Source organism: Vulpes vulpes, chromosome 6 (genome assembly GCF_048418805.1).
Source record: "Vulpes vulpes isolate BD-2025 chromosome 6, VulVul3, whole genome shotgun sequence".
NCBI classification, from domain to species: domain Eukaryota; kingdom Metazoa; phylum Chordata; class Mammalia; order Carnivora; family Canidae; genus Vulpes; species Vulpes vulpes.
In genome coordinates this window covers 45,863,514-45,889,039 of record NC_132785.1, presented here as the reverse complement: position 1 = coordinate 45,889,039, position 25,526 = coordinate 45,863,514, and the positions used below count along the sequence as shown (strand labels likewise).

General features: G+C 45.7%; 1 protein-coding gene across 1 annotated transcript in view; it reads left to right on the top strand.

The window, feature by feature from the left end:
• ABCC4 (ATP binding cassette subfamily C member 4 (PEL blood group)) overlaps positions 1 to 25,526 on the top strand; it is a 246,631-nt gene that overhangs the window by 725 nt on the left and 220,380 nt on the right. The window lies entirely within an intron of this gene.

Below are 25,526 nucleotides of genomic sequence, written 5' to 3'. Positions count from 1 at the left end.
AGCCAACCCTGGACCGTTGCCATCCCCCGCAGCGCCCCCACCTCTTCCCATAGCCCTTCCGTGACCCTGAGCTGCGGCCGCACCGGGCTCCCCGTGTGTGTGGGACCGTGTCTCCCTGACCGCCCGCGTGCGTCTCACACTTTGGGTTCTGGCATCCAGTCGGGGCGACTTTCGTGTGCTTAAAAAATCCTTTGTTTTCTATTTAATGAATGGGAACACTTCTCTGACACATTTTGCTTTGGTCTGGGACATACATAACGACGGTGGAGTATGTTTTTGCACTGACGCTTCCGCAGGTATTCCCATTTCCACCTTGGAGGACCGCCCTGGAGATGGGGTCCTTGAAGCCTGTGGGGTGCTTCCCCGATGTCTACCCCTTAGAGAGTAGTGACCCATGCTGTTAATGCAGGTGGTTTTGTCCAGGAGTCCTATGGCCCTACAATCACTGGAGGGTCCCTGAGCTGGGAGAAAACAAATAGGTGAAAAGTGGCTTGGGAGATAGAGCTGGCGGCTGGTTTTCCATGTGGTACCTGGGACTACTAGGTGGGCCGGAGCCTGTGGGGTTTAGTTATACTTGTTTGATTATTAGATCTTTTGTTTCTTGACCCTAAACTAACTCCAAAGCTTTAATCAGTCCTACATTCTGATATTTACACTTTTTATAGAAAGCCTTAGAGATCCCGAGGGGATGACTGCTCTCTTAGGCTTGTTTTGATTGTGGTGTATTTGGTAAGTGTGGGGACATCTCTTGGCCGTTTGGCCCCTCTCAAAGAAGAATATGGGTAGAAGAAGGAATTTGGGTGTGGTTATCATAAATAATAATAAAGTAGGCAAATGTCTCCTTCTGGCAGGACAAGAAACTCTGCAAGCACTTTATTTTTTTTCATTTCAGAGAGAAAGCGCACAAGCATGGGGGGTGGGGGCGAGGGAGAAGCAGACTCCTTGCTGAGCAGAGAGCCTGATGTGGGGCTCCATCCCAGGACCCTGGGATCATGACCTGAGCTGAAGGCAGACACCTAACTGATTGAGCCACCGAGGCACCCCAAGGAAGTATTTTCTAGTTATAGATTTTTCACAATACATGTGCATGAAAATGGGAAGGTGAGGACTTTTGATTGATGACTTTGGTAGGCACTCATATGCAGTTTCCCTGCTGTGGGGAAAGATCGCTTATCCCTGTTTGCACCTGATGGTACTGAAGCAGAGGCAAGTTAAGTGGCCTGGGATCACCGAGCTGTGTATCGGTAGAACAGGATCCCAAACCAGGCAGTCTGGCTCCTGAACCTGTGTTTGCAGCTGCTGTACTGAGCTGCTCCTTTTGGGATACTTGATCTTAAATGCATGGAGAAGGCTATTCTAAACATAGCTTTTTTTTTTTTTTTTTTTTTTTTAATTTTATTTATTCGTGAGGGACACAGAGAGAGAGGCAGGCAGAGACACAGGCAGAGGGAGAAGCAGGCTCCCTGAAGGAAGCCCGATGTGGGACTGGATCCCCCGACCTGGGATCAGGCCCTGAGCCAAAGGCAGGTGGTCAACCGCTGAGCCACCCAGGCGTCCCAATAGCTTTGTACTTGTAGGCCGGACTTTTCTTAAAAGTTCGTGCCGATGGAGGTGAGGTGTGCACATAAAACCTATTAGCATGCTTTAGGGCAGCTGTCCTCAAAGCATCGCTCTCACACCTTCATCGCCACCACCTGGGAGCTTGTTAGAAATGCATATTCTCTGGCACCCATTCCAGACCAATTCTGTTATTGGAAACTGGAAGGTGGGCTTAAATCGGTGCTCCAGGTGATACTGATGGAAAGTTGAGCCTGGCTCACTGCTTTAAGCCCCTGTCTCCATTGGCATTGTACTCCATTTTTTTTTTTTTTAAAGATTTTATTTATTCATTCATGAGAGAAACAGAGAGGCAGAGACAGGCAGAGGGAGAAGCAGGCTCCATGCAGGGAACCCGATGTGGGACTCGATCCTGAGTCTCCGGGATCATGTCCTGGGCCGAAGGCAGTGCTAAACCACTGAGCCACCCGGCCTGCTCTGTTACTCCATTTTTAAAAAAAGATTTTTGTGTGTTCATGAGAGACACAGAGGCAGAGACACAGGCAGAGGGAGAAGCAGGCTCCCTGCAGGGAGCCCGTTATGGGACTCGATCCCAGGACCCCCAGGATCACACCCTGAGCCAAAGGCAGATGCTCAACTACTGAGCCGCCCAGGTATCCCGAATATAGTTTACTTCTAATTTTTTTTTAAAGATTTTATTTATTCATTCATGAGAAACACAGAGAAAGGCAGAGACACAAGCAGAGGGAGAAGCAGGCTCCATGCAGGGAGTCCGACGCGGGACTCGAGGATCATGCCCTGGCTGGAAGGCTGGCTCTAAACCGCTGAGCCACCCAAGGATCCTAGTTTATTTCTAATTATGGTGTAATGCATATCCATGTCCATATATTTTTCTCTATTTCCAGAAGTGGAATAACTGGTGAACGGCAAAACTATTTTGGACCAACTGACCCTCTAGTGATTTGTGTGCATATTTCATCGTCAATTTTAAGTACCTGAATTTTTTTTCTAAGTCAAAGATTAAAAATATCAAGGTTTTGAATTTATTTGATTTATAGAAAAGGAGCTTTTTTTTTGTATCTTTGAATTGTGTATTAGATTTTTTTCCTATGAGGCTCCTCTGTCTATTTAACAGTCTGTTTACATGAAAGAGAATGAGAGAACACAAATGGAGAGCAGCGGACACCCTGCAGAGCTTGGAGCCTGGTGTGGGGCTCCATCTTAGGACCCTGAGATCATGACCTAAGCTAAAGGCAGACGCCTAACTGGCTGAGTTACCCAGGTGCCCCGAGGCATTTATATTTTTGAAATAGCTTGCAATTGTGCTTATATTTTTTCAGATTTTCTTTGACTTTTTTTTTTTTTAAAGATTTTATTTGTTTATTAATGAGAGAGAGAGAGAGAGGCGGAGAAACAGGCTCCATGCAGGGAGCCCGACGTGGGACTCGAGGATCATGCCCTGGCTGGAAGGCTGGCTCTAAACCGCTGAGCCACCCAAAGATCCCTCATTTGACTGTTAATTTTGATCAGAGATTCTTTTTAAGAATTAAAAAGATTTAAGAAATTATTAAGTAATCTGTACACTCAGTATGGGGCTTAGACTCACAACTCCCAAGAGTTGCATGATCTATGGACTGAATCAGCCAGGTGCTCCTAGGTCAGAGATTTTATATATATCTAAAAATTGAGGTTTTCTTTTTGGTTTTTTCCTGTTTCCTCTGTAATATATCTTTCTCAGTTTCCAGCATCATCTAAATCTCCATAAGCATTTTCTAATACTAAAGTCAGCTAGAATTTCCTTTTGTATTTGGTATGAGGCCCCATTTTTTCCAAAACAGCCCATTTTCTCATCATGGTTTATTGAACCATTCTTCCTCTTTCCACTATTGGAAATAAGTGGTGTAGGCTTAGCCAGCTGAGCAATAGATGGTCTTGTCCCATGAGACTCCCTGGACGCATCCCTGCTCCCCTGCTGTGCAGATGTGTTCTACATTTATCTGTCTATCCTCGTTCCCTCGGTTAGCAGCTCAGGACCTGTCCCCAGAGAAGGGAGTTGAGGAGTGTTTGGCCACATGCATCAGGCCACTGGAGAGGGGCTACATTCTACTCTTCTGACACTGGCTCAATCTGAGAATGATCACCTTGAAAAATGAATGCTATTAGGGTGACTGCCACTGGTGTCAAATGGACTGGAGACCTCTCAGAGCTCAGAGCTGAGGAGGGAAGTGCAGATGCTGAGTGCTGTCATGCTTTTCAGAGGGTGGCTACATTAGGCCTTCAGTGCATAGTGGTCATCAATGCAGTGGGAGCTTTCATTTTATTTCATTATTTTTTGAGGATGTTTTATTTATTTGAGATGTTTCCTTTAAAACTGAGGTTTTACACTATTTTAGAATACTATTTAAGATTTTAATTTTTAAAAAAATTTGAGAGCTGGAGAATGTGCCCACATGAGCATGAATGGGGGAGGGGCAGAGGAAGTAGCAGCCTCCCCACTCAGAGCCTCAGTCTGATGTGTATCTGGGGGTTTTAAGACCTTGAGATCATGACCTAAGCTAAGGGATTTTAAGGCCTTAAGATCATGACCTAAGCTGAAGATACTGAACCGACTGAGTCACCCAGCTGCCCCTTAAGATTTTAATTTTTAGTATTCTAAGTCCAACATGGGGCTTAGACTCCCAACCTGGAGATCAAGAGTTGGCAAGCTCTACCAACTGAGCCAGGTGCCCCCAGAATGCCCTTTGTTTTTATTATTTATTATTTTATTTTATTTTTTTTAAAGATTTAATTTATTCATGAGAGAGAGAGAGAGAGAGAGAGAGAGAGAGAGAGAGAGAGGCAGAGACACAGGCAGAGGGAGAAGCAGGCTCCATTCCATGCAGGGAGCCTGATGTGGGACTCAATCCTGGGTCTTCAGGACCACGCCCTGGGCTGAAGGCAGTGCTAAACCGCTGAGCCACCTGGGCTGCCCTGTTATTATTATTTTTTAAGATTTTATTTATTTTTATTAATTTGAAAAAGAGCGTGGGCAAGTGGGGGAGGAGCAGAGGGAGAAGGCCAAGGGACTACACGGAGCCCAAGGATCCTATACCACTTCAGATCATAACCCAGGTGGAAACCAAAAGTCAGACGCTTAACTGAGCCTACGTGCCTCTCCAGAGTGCCTTTTAATATTAATCTCCTGTTGCTTGTTAACAATCAGAAATCCAAATTTTGTAGGAGGCTGGGTTAGCTTTTCAGGGCCCGTTATCTGGCCTCAGCCTGTTCCCGTCTTCATTTAGAGTTTTTGGCAAATATGTACAATAACTTCAGCCCCAAACAAGATAGCCCCTGCAGTGAAATAAGCAGTAACAAAATTAAATGTTTATCTCTTAAAGCTTCTGTTTGATTTTTTTGTTTTTATCCTTAGAGTTTTTCATCTGCTCGGCCTGAGAGGGGTTAACTAGTGTTCATTCAGGTGTGTCAAGTAGGTAATTTGCCCTTGAGCTCTCCAGGGGATCATCCCCATCCCCACCCCCCCTTCCTGTATCTCGCAGGTGGTGCCTGGTGTGTGGAGTCCAGGGACATACACAGCATGAGCCTTTATCCTAAATCTCTCCTGTAACTTCTCCATGGGGCCAGGAAACCCTGCCTCTGTGGGTTTCTTCTGTATGTGAACTCTAAGTCCCTGCAAATATTATATGTTTCTGTGCTGATGAATTGTGTGAAGTTGGTTGCCAGTAATAGAATGGGAAGGTCTGGATTTGGAATGGACTTGACTCTTCTTTTTGGCCCTGCAATATCTGTGTAGCTACCTGTAAATGAATAATCTGAGCTTTGAAATTGGGAGACTGGGGATGATTTTTTTTTTTTTTTTTTTTTATGATAGTCACAAAGAGAGAGAGAGAGAGGCAGAGACACAGGCGGAGGAAGAAGCAGGCTCCTTGCACCGGGAGCCCGATGTGGGATTCAATCCGGGGTCTCCAGGATCGTGCCCTGGGCCAAAGGCAGGCGCCAAACCGCCGCGCCACCCAGGGATCCCTGGGGATGATTTTTAATGCAAAGTCACCTAATCTATGGTTAAGGCCTTGGGTGGTTATGGGTAGGGGGCTCCTGAAGAACTGGAATTTAAGTTTGAGATTCATTAAAAGATTGATCCATTTTTATTTTTGTTTAATTTTTAAGGATTTTATGTCTTTGAGAGAGAGAAAGAGAACAAGAAGGAGCAGGGGAAGGGGCAGAATGAGAAGCAGGCTGGATGCGGGACTGGATCCCGGAACCCTGAGACACTCTGGGATCATGACCTGAGCCAAAGGCAGATGCCCAACAGACTCTGAGCCACTCTAGCATCCTATTTTTAGTTTTTAAATATTTTATTTTTAAGTAATTCTCTACACCCAAAGTGGGGTTTGAATTCAAAACCACATGATCAAGAATCATTTACTCTACCGACTGAGCTAGCCAGGGGCCCCAAAGATGGATCCATTCAAAGATCTCTTTACATTATATACATACAGTAAGATAACTAGCAGAGGGTAAGATTATTTTTTAATTTTTATTATTTATTTATTTATTTTATTTTATTTTTTATTCATGAGAGACACAGGGAGAGGGAGAGGCAGAGACATAGGCAGAGGGAGAAGCAGGCTCCATGCAGGGAGCCCGACGTGGGCTGGGTCTCCAGGATCACACCCTGGGCTGAAGGCGGGGCTAAACCACTGAGCCACCTGGGCTGCCCTATTTTTTTTTTTTTTTTTTTTTTAGAACTTAAAACTCATGTTTACCTATTTCAGCAGTATTTTTCAAGATACCTTAAAAATGTAGATGAGGGTCCTTCCCTTTCTGTAGGTATTCTGGTTGGTCTGGGTGGGACTTAGGGATCTGCATTTGAGTTCCCCTGGGCACTTAGAGCCCTCAGAGATGGGTCCGATTAGAGAACAATACTGATCATCCTTAATGGCTATTGAGTGATTCCTGTCGGCTCAGACTTTTTTTGCTGTGGTAATATCTCAGTCCATTCTCAATCTTATAAGGCAGTGAATACATTTTCACATGTGAGGAAATGCAGGTGCAGAGAGGTTGGGTGCCTTGTCAGGAACAGCTTAGCTAGTGGGTCTCAGTGCACCAGTGGGTTTTCTTCTCACATCCTCAGCACATGCAGTGGCCAAAATACTCCAGCTCTTGTCTGCCCAGCTCTAGCTCCGACAGGTAAACACTGGTTGACCGAATGAATAAATGAGTATGCTGACTCCAGCAGACATTTACAAGTCATGTTAGTGAATGAATATGCTCTTTATAGATGCTTGCATCTGAGACATGTTTTCCTACCCTCTCTTCATCATGCTGTCTCTTGAATTGTCAGTATGTTGTTGGCCATCTGTTTTTTTTTTTTTTTAAAGATTTTATTTATTTATTCATGAGAGACAGATGGGGAGGGAGAGAGAGAGAGAGGCAGAGGCACAGGCAGAGGGAGAAGCAGGCTCCATGCAGGGAGCCTGATGTGGGACTCAATCCCGGGTCTCCAGGATCAGGCTCTGGGCGGAAGGCAGCGCTAAACTGCTGAGCCACCCAAGCTGCGCACCCCCCACCCCGTTTTTTTAAGATTTTATCTGAGAGAGTGGGAGCGAGCATGTGAGGGGGTGGGTGGGTGAAGAGCAGAGAGACTAGCAGACTGCATGCTGAGCGTGGAACCTCATGTGGGGATGCTTGCTTGAACTCAGGACCTTGAGATCACCACCTGAGCTGACTGAGCCACCCAGGTGCCCCTGGCCATCCAGTTCTTAAAGAGGGAACCTATCAGTTCTTGCCGACTTTGCTGACATCAAATGCCATTGACTGAGCTTTAGGCATGCCCTTGGAGTTCTTTTGGCAAGTGTGTCCAAATGTGACTGTGAGAGCAGAAGGGAATGCATAAAGGTACCCACACTCCTGGGGCTTGGGTCCCACTCCTCGGTTCAGTGTCTGCTTATGCTCTTGGCTTTTCTTCCTCCTAATGGGTCTTCCTGCCACTAGTCTTTCCCCTAAAATCCATGCCATCCTTGAGCTTAAGAACTTCTCCCATTTCTATACTGCTTTTTAAGAGAGGTTCTATTTATTTATTTATTTTATATATTTATATATTTATGTAGAGAGGTTCTTAAGGGTGGCATTCAGAATCCTTCTGAACCTGCTTTTTGAGTCTCGTCTTCCACCATTTCTCTCATAACTGGACTTTTTTTTTATGAAGTGAGGTAGATTTTCTAACTGTTCTGTCTGTGCAGGGCCTTCAGAGCCAAGATTGGGGTCCTGATTGATGACGGGCAGCTGCCTCTGAGTGAACCACTGGGTTGGTTACCAGGGTTGTAGGAGGCTAGTGGGGGGAAAGCAGGCTGATGCCTGTATTGCTTTATAGCACCATTGCTAAAGGCCCATTTATACACCTCTGAGCCCTAATCCAGGTGAGATACAGTGGAGCAGTGCCCCACCTGGAGCTAAAGTATCTGGGTATAAATCTATGATGTGATCATAGGCAAGTTTCCTCATCTCTAAAATGGGAATAATCATGATACCCATCTCATAGGGTTGTTGGAGAGTATTAAACGAACCAAATACTGGTAAACAGTGAATAAATATTAAAAGATAGCCATGTTGGGCAGCCCCGGTGGCCCAGCTGTTTAGCACCGCCTTCGGCCGTGATCCTGGAGTCCCAGGATCGAATCCCACATCGTGCTTCCTGCATGGAGCCTGTTTCTCCCTTTGCCTCTGTCTCTGCCTCTCTCTCTCTCTCTCTCTGTCTCTCATGAATAAATAAATAAAATCTTAAAAAAAAAAATAGCTATGCCACCTTCCTCTTGTTACTTAAGCATTTGTAAACTTAACATTTGTTTGTAAATTGCCATAGTTTTATTTACCTGATAGAGGATAAATGTAAATTGCGTAGTCTTATCCTTACTCATAGAAACATAATCTGGTGGTAAGGGGGGAAGTGTTGGCATCCTGAAATCAGAATTTTTTAAACAGAATTTTGAATGATTCATGCTAAGGTTTGGGAACTACTTTTCTGAGCTCATTCTCCGCCCTTAAAATCCTTTTCTGTTTTGAGAGTACAGTGGGAGGCCAGGGGTACTGTCCCAGTCCCCTTGTGGTTTGGTAATTCTTTCAGCCAATATTTGAGTGCCTTTTTTGTTGCTGAATTCAAATCCATAAAAATAACATTCCTGTTCTCAAAGAGCTCACACAATCTAGTCTATTTAATTCTGTAAATATTGTTAGCTACTGAACAAAACAAGCCCCAAATCGTAGTGACTTAGTTACAAAACAAAGCACACTTAATCTCATGTTTGTAGTCCTTTTTGAGTTGTTAGGGGTGGAGAACTACACTACATACTTACCCAGTAGCTGGACTTTTTATATCCTGTGGCTCTGTCCTTGGGTCCTCTCCATCAAGTCCTCTTCATTCAACTGGAAAGAAGTTGTTTGTGGTTGGTGTTTGTGTCCCTGGCTTGGAACTTGGAAGTGACATACATTATTTACACACAAATTTTTTTGGCCACGTGTCAATCACATGGTTGCCTGTGACCATGAGGTGGGCTAGAAAGTGTGGTCCACGTGTCTAGCAGTTTGCTATGAGAGTTAAGTCAATCCCTACAGGTCAGGTGGGCCCTGTTGCAGATCTGTGACATGTGCCCAGGTAGAGGGTTGTGTAAAGAAGGTGGGGAGTCTTCTCAGAGGGGAGGATGGGCATATGTAGGATGCAGAATTGTGGAAAGGGGGAGTGGCTCCTGAGACCAGCGATAAAGTGTTGTAGATGCCCCTCCCCACCACCTGAAGGTGTTTGATATAGTCATTCAAGGTCTCACTCCTGCCCTGTGTCATCCGAGCCAACTTTCATACTTAATCTCCTCCCCAGTCCTGTACTCAGTGAAGTACATGGGCTTCGTTCCTCCTAGGGCTTCGCTTCTTATTCCATTTCCTGGTTCCATGGCCACTTCTGTGCTGGCCTCTTCATGGGGCTATCTGCTCTTTTTCCCTCGCCTTGCTCCTGTCTGCCCTACTTACAATGGAAGAATCACAGGGTTGGTTGAGAGAGATCTGAGTTTATACTCACTACAGGAATCCCTTCCAGACATTGTGCAGTGGGGAAATTACTGCTCTTACAGATCTTCATACTGGAATACCAGGAGAATGCTGTATTGAGCCAGTTTTCTTTATGGGTGTTTTCTACCCATCTGTGTATCTCTCTTTTTTTATGTCAACATACAGCAAGTTGACTCTCCCCTCCACATGATAGCCTGTGGATCCATGAAATCTTTCAGAGAATTGTATCTAGTTCTTAGGAACTGTCTTTAAATGGCAGGGTTTTCAGATCCTCTTCCATCTGCCTGAATTATGCTTTGGTTTATCAATGTCTTTTTTTTTTTAAGATTTTATTTATTTATGGGAGACAGAGAGAGAGGTAGAGACATAGAGAAGCAGGGTCCATGTAAGAAGCCTGATGCAGGACTCGATCCTGGGACTGCGGGATCACACCCTGAGCCAAAGGCAGACGCTCAACCTCTGAGCCACCCAGGGCGTCCCTATCAATGCTTTCTATTGTGTCATCTAGAACTAGACCTATTCTAGGTTTATTCTAGCCAGAAATAGTGTTTTAACTAATTCAACGATTTAACAAATAATTTTGAGTGCTTGCTGTCCTCCGGGTAATGTTCTAAAGGAGTTGGCAAACTATGACCTGCAGGTCAAATCCAGTCTGCTGTTTTTTTTTTTTTGTTGTTGTTGTTTTTTTAAAAGATCTTTATTTTATTTTATTTATTTATTTATGATAGTCACACACAGAGAGAGAGAGGGGCAGATAGGCAGAGGGAGAAGCAGGCTCCATGCACCCGGAGTCCGACGTGGGATTTGATCCCGGGTCTCCAGGATCGTGCCCTGGGCCAAAGGCAGGCGCTAAACCACTGCGCCACCCAGGGATCCCAGTCTGCTGTTTTTGTAAATAAAGTTTTGTTACAACATGGCTATGCTCATTTATTTATATATTGTCATCTGTGGACTACAGTAGCAGGGTTGAATAGTTGCTACAGAGACTGTATGACCTGCAGAGCCTAAAATATTTGTGGTTTAGTTCTTTACAGAAAATGTCTGCGCACTCCTGTTCTAGATGTTTGGGATATAACAGCAAAATAGGTAATAGTCCCTACCTTCCCTTGACTTAAATTCTCTTGAGAGAACAAATAATAAGATAAATAAGTAAAATACAGTGCTAAAGAGAAAAAATGAGGCAAGGAAAGGGCTCAGGAGATTGTGTATACGATAGGGAGAAGACAGTTTTAGGCAGGGTGGCAAGGGAAAGCTTCATGGAGAAATCATGCACCTTCTTGGGGTATGGCCAGTGCAAGAGAGGAGGTCTTGCGGACTCTATTGGCCATTGGAAGACTTTGGCTTTACTTGAAGTTGGGACCACTGGAGAGTTTTGAGAAGAGCTCTGATGAGGTCTGCTCAGGAGTTAGTAAGATCACTCTAGCTGCTGTATTGAGAATAGACTAAATAAAGAAAGCCACTAACAGAAGCAGGGAGACCTGCAGGACGTTCACAGTGGATCAGGCAAGAGGAGAAAGTAGCTTTCACTGGGAGGGTGGTAGGAGTGGTGGGGAGTCGTTGGGTTTAGGGAAGAACTTATTTGAAGGTGGAGCTGGGCATCTTCGGATATTAGACTGTGGAACTTGAGAGGAAGAAGCTGGCAAGGTTGCCTCTGGGTTCAGCCTGAGTCCCCGGGAAGGATGGAGTCCCCATTTAATGGCTTGCTGAAGCCTGCAGGGAAGAATGGGTTGGAGAAGACCAGGGGTTTGGATTTGACCATGTTAAGTTTGATAATGCCTGCCACACATTTAAGTAGAGAGGTCATGAGTTGGAGGCTCAAGAAAGAAGTTTGGGCTGGTGATAAGATTTGAGTATTGTGAGCAGTGTATACAGTTGGGCTATATGGGACACATGGTCAACTGACATCATAGTCCATGGGGTTTATCCCCACACAACACTGCTGTTTTACCTCTGTTTAAGTTGGTGCCATTTTATTGAGGTCAGGATTTAGCATCCTTTTGTTGTCTGTTGAAAATTCTTTGAAAATATTTGTAGTTTTATTTCTAAGTGCCAGAAGGGGTAGGTCCTGGAACTGTCCTGTAGGTTGTGGCTGATCCACTTACAAACCCTTGGTAGCAGATTAAGGTGGCCACAGGTGTTGGAGGGAGGTTGTGTCGTCTGTCTTATAGGAGTCCAGAGGTATCTGATGTACCAGGCAGTCATTCTGAAATCCCACAGAGGAAGGAATTAAGGATAGGTTGGCATGATTTCCTCTTAATGAACACAGGTTGGCTCTTGTCCTAAATAGACTTGCAAATTGCCTCCTTCAAAAGGTTGTTGATGTGTATTATTTCTGTTAAACTTGCTAGTTCTATTTTAATTTCTTATTAGTTAATGCATAACAGTTTCTCAACCATCACAATGATTGAATTACCTGGGCAGTCATACAGTTTTTATGCCTGGCCCCTCTGTAGGCAGACTTGAATGATCATCTCTGGGTGGAACCTAGGCATTAGCATTTTAAAAATATTCCCTGTGAGTTTGTTTGTTTGTTTCTTCTTTTTTTTTGTTTAATTTATTTATTCAGGAGAGAGAGACAGACAGGCAGAGGGAGAAGCAGGCTCCATGCAGGGAGCCTGACAATGGGACTCGATCCCAGGTCTCCAGGATCATGCCCTGGCCTGAAGGCTCCCTGTGCTTTTCTGATGGATACTGAAGACCGAGGCAGACAGCTTTCCAAAGATCAGACACATTTCTGTGCACATTTCCATTCTTTTGGTCAAGGTTTCTGAACTGGCCTCATCACCAAACCATGAGATCCTTTGCAAGTTCCTCTCTTAGCATGAGGACAACTGGTATTGTAGGGTATATTCATCCCTGTGAGGACTCAGCAGGTGATTGGGGGGGTGGGGGGACGAGAGGGTTTGGCAAATTTGGGCATCTTAGAGATACTTGGTCCTTGGGTCTTTATAGTATCTCCTTGTTGAAGCCAGCTTTGTCCTCATTTTGGCCATGTAGAACATCATGGGGCTTGGAATTCAGTCATGTCTGACAAGTTCCAGATCTTGAGCTTCTGCCTCCATGTCTAGCTGTTTATTTCCTTCCCCGTGGTCAGACAAGGATGCCTGGGTTGAGTGAGTTTAGGGAGGGTCACTGAGTGGCTGGCCATCTCACACTTGTCAGTGAATACGAGCACCTGTGTAGCTCAGTAGTTGAACATCTGCCTTTGGCTCAGGATCATGATCCAGGGTCCTGGGATGGAGTTCCATATTGGGCTTCTTGTGGGGAACCTGCTTCTCTCCCTCTGCCTATGTCTCTGCCCCTCTCATGAATATGTAAATAAAGTCTTAAAAATAAAAGCTTGTGAGTATAAAATTACTCACCTAATAATAAACTATTTTTATTTGGATATGTTTATGGGTGTGTTCTATGGGTCAGGATATGACGGACATTGTAGGATAAACCCAATGGACTACTTTTAATGTCTCCTCTTGAAGCCACTCTTTACCATATAGGCAGTGAGCACTTTAACAATGATAAGAAAGGTGTCTGTCTTAATTTTTTTTAAAGGTTTTATTTATTTTTCATGAGAGACTCAGAGACAAAGGCTGAGGGAGAAGCAGGCTCCCCGCAGGGAGTCGGATGTGCGACTTGATCCCAGAACTCCTCGATCCAGAACTCTGCAATCATGCCCCGAGCCAAAGACAGACACTCAACTGCAGAGCCACCCAGGCCTCTTGTGTCTGTCTTATTTTAAAAAGGGAGGTTTACTGACGGCCTAAAATTTGATTCCAGGATCCTTAGACTATGACTGAGTAGAAGACAGAGGCTTACTGACTGACCACCCAGACACCCTCCTGACTGCATTTTAAATGAGTTTTTCTTGGGGGGCCTGGGTGGCTCAGTGGGTTAAGTGTCTGCCTTCGGCTTGGGTCATGATCTCAGGGTCCTGGGGTCAAGCCCCACATCAGGCTTCCTGCTCAGCAGGAAGTCTGCTTCTCCCTTTGCATCTGCCTCTCCCCCCATCATGCTCTCTGGTTCTCCCTTGCTTGCTTGCTCTCTCTCTCTCTTCAAATAAATTAAAAATTAAAAAAAAAAAAAAAAAGTTTTCCTTTACTCAGTGTCACAGGAGAGCGCCTCAGACTGGAGCCAGAGGGACCCAAGTGCTTGTCCATGATCTTGCACTTACTGGTAGTATAATGAATAAAATCCTATACACTTCTTTTTCCTACTCACTTGCAGTGAAGCAGGGCAAGTCAGCAGTGGGGTAATATGGAAGTGGTGCAGTGTGTAATACACATCTCTGATGAATGAAGAAATGACCTGTTAAGACTTGTTAAAAAGAAAGGAACACAGGGGAATGTAATTTATACTCAGAACTGGGACACTGTCTGTGGAAGTGCTTGGAAAATTATAAGTGGTGGTAGCTACATCCTCTAGAAGTTTTCTAGAAACAGTACCTCCCAGAGCAACCTGGCTGAAACTGCCCAAGTCAGCTTCAGCACTAACCTTCTACTAATGGTGCTGATAACCTTGATCTTGGACTCTATCCCTACAGAACTGTGAGAGGCTAACTTTTTGTTATTTAAGTCACCCTGTCTATGGTACTTTGTTATGTGGCCCCAGCCGCCTTAGGCACCCCTCATGTCCCACAGATGTCTCGGTTACAGTTGGTGCCACTGATCAGAGCTGCTTTGTACTGTGGTCATTTGTCCTCTGTCCTGTATTAAACATTAAACTCAATGAAGGACTTAGACCTCACGACCTTAACCTTCTATTGACCTGCTTGGTATAGACCTGCTGCCTCATAAATTCTGAGTTGAATTCAGGTAAAAATACCCCAAAACTTCAGACTTGGAGGCAGTACCCTTAAAAATGCTTCAGAATAACAAAACCAAAACCAAAAACGCTTCAGAGTACTTTGGAGAGAGAATGAGTTTTGTCCCCGGACTGGCAGACCAGGTGTACCAAGTATCATTCTTGCTCTTGAAATTCAATCACTCATTCTTTTTATTAAGATTTTATTTATTTACTCATGAGAGGTAGAGGCAGAGACATAGGCAGAGGGAGAGGCAGGCTCCATGTAGGGAGCCTGGTATGGGACTTGATCCCAGGACCCCAGGATCATGACCTGAGCCAAAGACAGATGCTCAACCATTGAGCCACCCAGGTGCCCCTTGATCTATCATTTTTGTGTTCATTTCCCCTGAACTTGGTTCGTGCATCTTTGGTGAAGGGCTGTCTAGGGTAAGTACGTTCAGGAAGGCAGTGAGGTAACTCAGTCTCATGCTCTGAACTTTCTCTATTGCATGTGCATGGAAGTTTGGGAAAGCCCCATGCAAGTCCTTAATATCTCCAGTATTTTTTTTTAAAGATTTTTTATTATTCATGAAAGACAGAGGGGGGGTTGCGGGGCAGAGACACAGGCAGAGGGATAAGCAGGCTGCACACAGGGAGCCCGATGCGGGACTCGATCCCAGGACTCCAGGACCACTCCATGGGCCAAAGGCAGGCACCAAATCGCTGAGCCACCCAGGGATCCCCATGTCTCCAGTATTAATAGCTGAACAAAAGAGTTGGCTCTGTTCTCAGGCATATTCAGAATCCTCTGTGCTTTGCCCCTTTTGGATATAATGTAGTCCTGTTGTTTCCTTGAAACAGATGTTTTTTGAAACATTTTAAATACAGGATCAGTCCCTCTGAGTAAGCCAAATTAGATCCCCCCCCCCGCCCCCCATGGGTGAGTTTTAGTCCCCTCTGCTAGGAGCTGCTCAGAAAGTAAATTGAAGTCTTGAAGGGAAATTCCTAAGGCTGCTTCAGGGACCCAGTTCCTCGGGAGGGAGGGATTCCTTTCCTGTAAGGGGGAGGCCCAGCTTCTAAGAACTGCTTCCAGGAAGGATGAGGTGTAGCAGGAAAGAATCCCACAGAGCAGCAGACTCAGACACACTTTTGAGAAGGGAATTCATTGCCTTTGATTTCTGGGAATTGGTGTTTTTTCTTTTTTTATTCAGGGCAGACCCAAAGTGAGTAAATGCTCCCTAACGCCTGAGGCTGTGGGGAAGGTGGTTTGTGAGGGGGTGAGGGCTGTGGCAGTTGGGTTGAACCCCGGCTGGCAGACTGGGGATGAACCAGGGGCAGGCCGCCCCCCTGGACAGGAGGTCATGTTCAAAGCCATTAGGCGGTTTCCTCCCCGTCAGGAATTTCAAGGAAGGGGTGACCCGTGAACACTGATGCGGCGCCTGTACATTCGGGCCGACCAGGCCGTGCGTGTGGGGAAGGCAAACACGAGGGAGGCTGGCGTGTCCTTCCACGGCCGGCAGGAAGGCAGGAAGCCAGGAAGCCAGGCAGCCGCGGCTCCTCCCTGTGGCTCCTGGGGAGCAGCTGGCGGCTGGAGGTCCCCCTCCACACTTCCTGCCAGTTCTGTGCTGGCTTCCTCCTGCTCCCACCTGCTCTGTTCTCTTCAGCCTTCTCTGCTGTGTCCCCCCCACCCCGCCGCCCCCAGATGCCAGCCCTGTTTCCTGGCTTCCACAAAGATCCATGTGCCGTGGGGGTTGGGGAGTTTGGAAGATAGGGGTGAGTGTTGGGTGGGCTTTGTGCCCCCATCTCTCTCTCTCAGCTCCCTTTCCTTCTCTGAAGTAAGAGGCAGTGTTTGTTCCCCACCATCCCTCCCTCACATCTTGGGCACAGCCATTCTGGTCACTCCAGAACGTTCCTGAACCATGTTCTGCCTTATTGTGTAAATACCTCTAGCATGAGGTGCAGCGCAGCTGCCGTAACGGTGATAATGTTTAACGTCCACGCGTTGCCAAGTGGGCCGCTTTCTTTGCCTCCGGCTAAGGAGACTGAGGGACAGAGGTTACGTTTTGTGCCCCAAGCAGCGCAACGTAGGAAATGGAGGAGATGGGGCTGTTGGAATGCGGGCTCCGGGTGTCAGAAGCACGAGCCCGCGCCGCAGAGGTCCCGCGAGGCAGAGCAGGTGCGTGTGAGCCTGAGGAGCTGGTGTGGTCCAGGAGACGCCGCTTGGTTTTCCCCTCCTTAAATCCCTAGAGGAGGCACACCTCCAGGAGCCTCCTGCGGTACAGACGACGACTCCTTTCCTCAGGCTTAGCCATCTGGTGTCCGCGTTTCAGGACCGATCTTAACTTCCGAAGTGGCCCCTGACTCCTGGTGGATTTTACCCTTAGGTTAGATTGTAGAGAAAAGAAGCATTTGTGTTCTTTTATAATCTAGGTCTCCCATTTTTTTTTTTTTTTAAGATTTATTTATTTGAGAGAGAGAGTAATGGGGCAGGTGGGGGCGGAGGGACAGAAAGAGAATCCCAAACAGACTCCCCGCTGAGCCTGACTTGGGGATCGATCCCACAGCCTTGAGAGCAGGACCTGAACTGAAATTAAGAGTCTGACACCCGACTGAGCCACCCAGGTGCCCCTATATCTATCTGGGTCTCTGAATATGCCACCATCCTGTGTTGTTCTGGCATCTTTTTATTTTGGAAGGAAGTGGTTTGGTGTAGTAGTCTTCCTCCTACCCTTTCCTCCACAAAAGGAAAAGATATCATTCCTTGATTTGATAGGAAATCAGGTCAAGAACATTTTTGAGGGGTACCTGTGTGGTGCAATGGGTCAAACATCCAATTCTTGGTTTTTGGCCCAGGTGGTGACATGGAGCCTCTATACTCAGCAGGGAGTCTACTGGAGAGTCTCTCCTTTGCCCCTCCTGCTTTTCTCTCTCTCTCTCTCAAATAAATAAATCTTTTTTTTCAAAGATTTTATTTATACATAAGAGACATAGAGAGACAGAGACAGAGACACAGATACAGGCAGAGGTAGAAGCAGGCTCCATGCAAGGAGCCTGATGCAGGACTCGATCCCGGGACTCCAGGATCATGCCCTGAGCTGAAGGCAGGTGCTAAAACGCTGAGCCACCCAGGGATCCCCTCAAATAAATAAATCTTAAAACAATTTTTTGATTCTCTGAGGTCCTAGGGCTGCTGCCAGCCTCACTGTTTTTAATTTTTCTTTTCATCGGTACCATGTAGTTCTAACTCTTGGTTTGCCCAGGACAAGCCTGGTTTATACCCCTTATTACATTGTAATTATTAACAGCACCTCCTTTTATTCCTAGGAGTGTCTTAGGTTGAATGATAAATAATATTGCTCTAAGTGAGCTGAAGTTCATATTCCATAAACTGTACCCCTCACCCCACCATGGCACTTGGGCAGGAATTGTGGTCAGGGTGATTCCAGTATCTTCTATACTTGTACTAGGAGTAATCACTTGTGAAAACCTATGATCGTCCCCACCTGGGAGAACAACTTGTGGCCTGTGCTTTGTTAGAATGCTGGCTATGAAAGCTATAGGGAGAGCGTGGAGCCCTGGAGGTGACCCCTTGAAGACCAGGAGGATCCTAACAGGCTGTGGGAGCATTGATGGGAACGTCTCACTAGTGGTCCAGTTAGTGGAGCTGGAGGGGTCTCCTGGGATGGGTGTGAGTCCAGCCAGTGAAGACCACTGTACTCAAGCACTTAGCTTCTTAGTGTGAGGCAGAGAGAACAACCTGGACAGGAGATCATGGCCAGGGGGCTCTGGTGAGCGGTTTGGGAACCTGGGAAGTCCTGGGTAAGGGGGGAAAGGCTGCAAGTTCCCCGAGATGATGTGGACCTTCATCTTGAGTGGGGGTGCCTGGCTTAGCTGATAACTGAACCTAGAGCTTTTGGTTGGGCTGAGGCCTCTGAGGGGCCCTTGATGCGACCCAGCCCTTGGAGTCTGTTGAGCCTGGAGGAGGCTAAGACGCGGTGCGTTGGCATGTTGACATATTGGCACTCGGCGGTGACTGTCTTGGCTGATTAACTGTGTGCCTTTGGGCCACGTGCAGTCTGAGCCAGTTTCTGTATTTGTCAGTTGAACATGCTAGTAGTAACTCTGGGTAGATGGGAAAAATCCTAAAGCCCAGCTATCCTCTCCCAGATTCCTTGATTCATTCCCTAGATGACGTTTTTTCATGATCTTGGCTCAATTAGAGGCAAATGCTTAGAGTTTCAGAGTTTTTCTGTAAGTGCCTTAGACCTTAGGGCTTCTCACTTGCTGACTTCTTGCTTGGAACATGTGCATCCGGCTTCCTTCCAGGCGGTCCACGTCTGGCTGCCTCTGAGAGCCCTGCCTTATCACTCCAGCTAGAGGAGCCACCCCCATGCTCGCCACATCTCTCTTTTCATTTTCTTTCTTTTCTTTTTTTTCTTTCAAGATTTATTGATTCATGAGAGATGCAGGGATACAGGCAGAGGGAGAAGCAGGCTCCTTGCAAGGAACCCAATGCGGGACTCGATCTAGGATCATGCCCTGAGCCAAAGGCAGATGCTCAACCACTGTTGAGGCCTCCCTGTTTTCATTTTCTATCTGATAGTTATCACTGTTAACCTGTCTTAGTGTGTTGTCCTCTGCTTCCCTTCCTGAATGTGAGCTCCATAGAAGATGCTCCCTCTGGGCTATAATCTAGAAAAGTGCTTGTCACATGGCGGGCTAGCACTAATGACTTCATTTCAACTAGTGAATATTAACACTCCTGTTTCCTACAGTCTTGTTGAGAATCCTGGTTAAAAAAAAAAAAAGGTGAGTTGCCTCTTTTTTTTTTTTTTTTAAAGTTTTAATTAATAAAGGCATTGTACACATGGTGTACTTGGAGAGAATATGAGGGTTGCTTCCATAGGGATGAAGAACGAAGATGCCGTATGGCTCTGGCCTCTTTGGAGGGAGGAGGAGAAGGAGCGGCATCTCCTGCTCTTGGGTTACACAGTTGGGTACTCACTGTTCTTGACAGCTGCAGGATGTGTGTGAGGGGGAGTGGTCTGTCTGCCACCTTTCCTTCCTTATGATGAAGTGCAGGTGACCTTCATGGAGGGATGAGGAGCTTGCTAGAGGAGTTGGTATAGGACTGGAGAGACAGGACAGACCGGAGCCAGGGGTGATAGCCCATCTGCAAAGCATGTCTACAAGGTATTCCCTGCAGTCTCTTTGTGTTGTTTTCAGTTGCTCTTTGCCCCCCGCCACTGACTTTCTGTGTTTATAGGAAACATTTTTCAAAGTGAATGGGAGAAGATCCTAAGATGATGAAGAAAGCTATTTTAGCGTGTCCTGAAATTCCCGATAGAGCTTTCTCTCTTCCACGTCCTACTGAATGAGCCCTTTAATAGACCATGTACAGAGGCTTTTCAAAGGATGTTTTTGTTCTTTCTGAATACGCAGCTAGGGATGGTGTGTTTGTAATTGACCTAATGCTTCAAAGAATGAACTGGTTTAGCTGGAATACCGTGGACATAGTATTGCCAAGTAGAAAAGCATAGGATTTATAATTAACTTTCCCCCCCTTAACTCTGAATAATAGGCAGAGGGGTTCTTACATTTTAAATTGGTGTTATCGGGCAGCCCGGGTGGCTCAGCGGTTTAGCGCCGCCTTCGGCCCCGGGCCTGATCCTGGGGACCCGGGGTGGAGTCCCACGCCATGGAGCCTACTTCTCCCTATGCCTGTGTCTCTGCCTCTCTCTCTTTCTGTGTCTCTCATGAATAAATAAATAAAAACTTAAAAAAATATAATTTGGTGTTATCGTTTTGGACCACAGTTCTCTGGATTTTGTATAAAATATGGTGTGCTGGTCTCCTATTTTTTTTGGCACTATTCTTTTTGCTTGTCAGGATGTGGCCAAAAATGGCATATTGGAGGTCTGGAATCAGAGCTTTGCAAAGGTGCCTAGAAAAGAGTGGAAGGCATGGTCCCAAAGAAGGATTGGTTTGTTGTGGAAGAGCGGCTTCAAGTTCAGAGCCAGCCAGAGCATGGAGGATATTTTTGGTCACACCTTCACTTCTGCCTCTGGGCTGCGAGGACCTTGATTGTTTTATTTGTGGACTTTAAGCAGCTGTTGTTATTAACTCGTGGATAATTACCAGAAATATGAAGTCAAATCAGTGCTTATTATTAACCCTTTGCCTTTTCACCTAAGAATTTAGGGTGGTGGCATTATAAGAATTAAAAAGGAGGCTCGACTAACTTTGTTATTGAATCTACTTGAAGTAAAATCATAGCTGTGCAACCACCTGCCCTTGTCCCGCACTCCTCATACCGTTTCCCAAAAAATAATTTTGGATTTTATGGCAACCATACAAGGGGCTGAAAATTCCATCAGAATGTTCGAGTAGGGACTTAGATATTAATTCATTGCTTTGCTGGATGATGTTCTAGAGAGAAATCTGATGGCCAAGACAGAGAAGGGAGTTTGGGCAGAAATAATAGCTGAAGCAGGTTTGTTAGGAAAACCCACAGGCATCTGGGTGGCTCAGTTCAGCTTCTGACTCTTGTCTTGGCTCACGTCATGATCTCAGGGTTTTGAGATCGAGCCCCGGGATGGATTCATGCTCAGTGTGGAGTCTGAAATCCTTTCTTCTTCCCCCTCTGCCCCTCCTGTGCTGCGCGCGCTCTCTCTCAAATCTTAGAAAAAAGAAAAAACCCTGGAGTCAGCCAGAGAGGAGGCAGTCTAGAGAGCAAGAGGGTTCATGGTGCTAAACCAAAGTCTTATTAGGTCCTTAGCTTACTCAGTGGAACAGAAGGACATGCACCAAATACTACCTCTGTGGACGTGTTGTTTAGTTTTAATTTTTTGTATTTTCAGTGATTATCTCTGGGGAATTGAAGGCATGCATGACTTTGTCCGATAGGAGACTCGTGACCCCAAGAGAAGGGAGCAGACACCAAAGAAAGTGATAATGGGAGACATGATTCAGGATTTCACACCTGAGTCCAGCGGCCCTAGCCATGGTGCTGCTGGGCAGTGTGGCGCTGCCCCTGAAATTTGCTCTTACCTGGTGGGAGGCTAGAGATCATCAAAGCTGAAAGAATCACCAGGAAAAGAAAATGTCTAAAAACTATAACACCACATGCTATTTGGAGACTTTAGGGGGGAAAGAGGCTTGGAAATTTTGGGGGGAGATTCCAAATAAGGGAACTTGTTTCAAATAAATTGCTTTTGAGTTGGTTAGGATTAAAAACAAAACAAAACTGATTGAAGTAGATGCTTCTTCCTGAGTTTTTTTTTCGGCTAAATATGTTTTCCTTGTCTTCCTTGAAGATATAAAATAAATGAGGTCACACATTTGAGTTGTTTCTGTGTTAAGTAGAAGGTGTTGAGGTTTTTTTTTTTTTTTTTCTAAGATTTTGAGAGAGAGCACAGTAGAGAGGAGGGGCACAGGGAGAAGCAGAGGGAGCCCCACTGGGGGCTCCATCTCAGGACCCTGAGATCATGACCTGAATCGAAGGCAGATGCTTAGCTGACTGAGACACCCAGGTGCCCCTAGAAGACAGTTAGGTTTGCCCAGGACACACTTTACACTAGGTGCTTTGGAGGAAACAGCAAAAGGTAGAAAAGCACTTATAACCCTGTGGGTCTTCTTGACCACTCAGAGTAGAGGGGATTACTCTAGAGCTCATGTTTGCTTATGAAATTTGTGGTAATTTCAAGAGAGGCTAGGCTGGGGAGGGCTGTTTTTGTTTTCCTGTCTGTGAAAGTTTTATCTTGGGTGCATAGAGTGATAGCTTCCTAAGTGCTGTACTTGACTGCCAGTACCCGGTGTGCCCTGCTATCGACATTTTCAGCTGGGCTCTAGGAGCACTTCCCCAAGGAAGTTGCCTCAGCTGTGTACTTGAGGTTGACCAACCTGTGCTCTTGGAGTACAGTCAGTATTCTAGATTTCTCAGGAATTCAGATTCAAATGGGTTTTTCTTATTGGGCAGAGCTTACTTAGAGTTCTTGGGTGGGTGGGAGCTTCTTGGCTGTGCAGCATGTTTTCCAGGCTTTTACTGACTACAGATCTAGGGCAGAGGGTGTCCTGTTCCTGTCCTACAGGTTGATGTGAAGCTGAGCGAGCCAGCCAGCTGAGCCAGGGGACTGCTCTGCTTCTCTTAGGCCCCTGTCTGCTATATAAATAGAGAAGGAAGCTAAAGTTAACTAAGCTTGAACTTAAACCGGAGAAAGTCCCCCTGGAAACCAGAGTGTCTCAGAGTATCCTTGGGAGTTACTGCCAAGTTTTTTTCTGCTTCCTGCAAACTTTGGACAAGCACAGTAATGTTTGCGTGCAGGTTTTATAAACACTCGACTGCTAGGATGCTGAGGGCTAAGGTGATACAAATATTTGCCGAGGTTTTATGGACAAACCTTCTGTTGATCATCGCTGGGGCCTCCAGGAGTAAACAGCCTCCTGCATGGGCTCCTGTCTGCGCAAGAGCTGCGTGGCTGGTGGAGGCCGTGTGACCTTCTTGTCCTCTCCCACCTCATGCCAGCAGCTGCAGTTTCCGTGCAGTCACAATGACCGCCTTCACAGATCCCACTGTTGACAGCCCTGTCCTCTGACTCAGGGTGGCAGATACTGTTGCTGATAGAAGCCAGCCAGCCTGTATCACATTGCACACACTAATGTCATCTGTCTGCAGCTGTCTCGGCATACATTACTAGCTGGACTGGAGTTAATCATAGATCTGGGTTGACCTGTGTTACAGGTCAAGAGCAGCAGGCCAGCTGGCTATTTCTGGTTGGGTCTTTTCTGCTGCGTCTTCTGCTACGCATCCTGTGATCACTACTACTGAGGCAGCTGAAAGGAGAACCTCTCAGCCTCAAGCCTTGCTACTGGAAGTGTGGTCTGCAGACTAGTGGCCTGGCCATCACCTGGTGCTTCGGAGAAATTCAGAGTCTTAGGCCCCACCCCAGACTTGGTGAATCTGAACTTGCATTTTAACAGATCCCCGGTGATGTGTATGCATGGACCTAGGCCAGACTCCTGTTGGTTAAAGTTGGGTTGCTACCTCATCCAGGTTTGGAGGATGGGAAGAGGGAGAGTGGGAAGAGGTGTGTACATAGTTCAAAGGCCTGAGCCCTGTAAGTGACTTGCATCTCTTCCTCTTGTGTGCCACATGGTCTCACCTAGCTGTAAAGGGGGTCTAGGAAATAGGGTTTGGATAAGGGGAGGAGGGGGGAGGGTCAGACTCACAAATGGGCCAAGGAGTGGACTAGGTGAGCTAAGCTGTGGGTATGGTTCAGTGATCAATTGATGCCCATCTTTCCTTCCACCGTTCCTTTTCCAGTACTTAAATCACTATCAATTAAAATTTTTTTTAGAAGAAGTGCATGCACATGAGGGTGGGGAGGGGCAGAGGGAGAGAGAATCTCCACTGAGGGTGGAGCCCAATGAGGGACTCCACTTCATGACCTTAGCTGAGATCACGACCTGAGCCGAAATCAAGATGCAGATGCTTAACCGACTCAGCCACCAGGTGCCCCTAATTTAATTATTTAAAAAGTCTGCTTGGAACAAAAGTTTGTCTTAACCATGAATGACACCTATTTAATTGTTGGATAGCTCACTTTCATGGAGAAAATAACCAACCTCTAAGACCTAAATAAATGTGGATTTTCCTCTTGTCTCTCTGCCTCCCTTCTTTCCTGTCTCCTTATCTTTTATGATGGAGAGTGACCAGCATATACAGCATTAGAGGAACAGTATCATGAACCCTTGAGTACCTGTTTTTAGCTCATGGCCAGTCTTACCCCAACTCTGTTACTCCTGTCCTGGATGTTTGTGCCTTTTTTTTTTTTTTTTTGGAAAAAAGTGTGTGATGGGTGACCAATAGTGTTAGGGCTGATTGTGTGTCCCCAAAACTCATGTAGGAACCCCAGCGCCTAATACCCACTGTATTTAGAGATACAGCCTTTAAAGGAGTGATTAAAATGAAGACCTCAGGATGGGCCCTAATCTCGTCTGATAGGCCAGAAGAAGAGAAAATTTGGACTCCCATAGACCAGGGGGCACGCACACAGAGGAAAGGCCATGTGAGGACACAGGAAGTGCCATCTGCAAGCCAGGGATAGAGGCCTTAGGAAACCAATGCTGCCAACACCTTGATCTTGGACTTCTAGCCTCCAGAACTGTGAAAGTAAATTTTTGTTGTTTAAGTCCTCTTGTCTTTGGTATTTGGTTTTGGCAGTCCTACCAATTGAATCTATATATATATTTTTTCCTCTTAAGAGAGGGTAGCAAAACCTACTTTTGTTACTAGGTCACTGGATACATTTGTTATGTGATTTTTCACAAAAATTTCTAGGAAATGGTCAATATGATTTTTTTAAAAAGATTTTATTTATTCATGAGAGATAGGTACAGATATAGGCAGAAGGAGAAGCAGGCTCCTTATGGGGAGCCTGATGTGGGACTCAATCCCAGGACCCCAGAATCACAACCTGAGGCAAAGGCAGACTCAACCACTGAGCCACCCAGGTGCCCCAACGCCACAGTTTTTAATCTTTATTTCATAAAACAGGCACAGAATATTACACAAGATAAAGACAAACATTAGGGAATTGTTATAAGCCCCTTGTAACCACCACCCAAGTTCTAGAATGAGATTTTGCCAACTTTCCTTTCTCACTCTCCCCCATATCCTGTCCTAATCACAAGCTCTTCCCTTTCCTCAAAAAGAACTAAAAGTTGCTTTCAAACTCCCTCGGCTATATCTTTTAAATCTTAACAGGTATATGTTTCTTTTACTTTTTATTTTATTTGTAAATAATCTCTACAACCAATGTGGGGCTCGAACTCACAATCTCATGATCAGAGTTGCATGCTCTACTGGTTGAGCCAACCAGGTGTCCCTGCTTTGTCCTATATTTTATGAGTGTGCATACTTTAACAGTTTCACAGTCTGTTTTTAGAATGCAGTATTTAAGATAAATACACCTTTAAGTAACACCAGTCCTATGTCTTAAAACATCTCTAAAATGTTCCATCATGTTAATGTGTTTTAGTAATTTATCTGTTTTTTTTTATAAATTTTTTTTTTAATTTTTATTTATTTATGATAGACACACAGAGAGAGAGAGAGGCAGAGACACAGGCAGAGG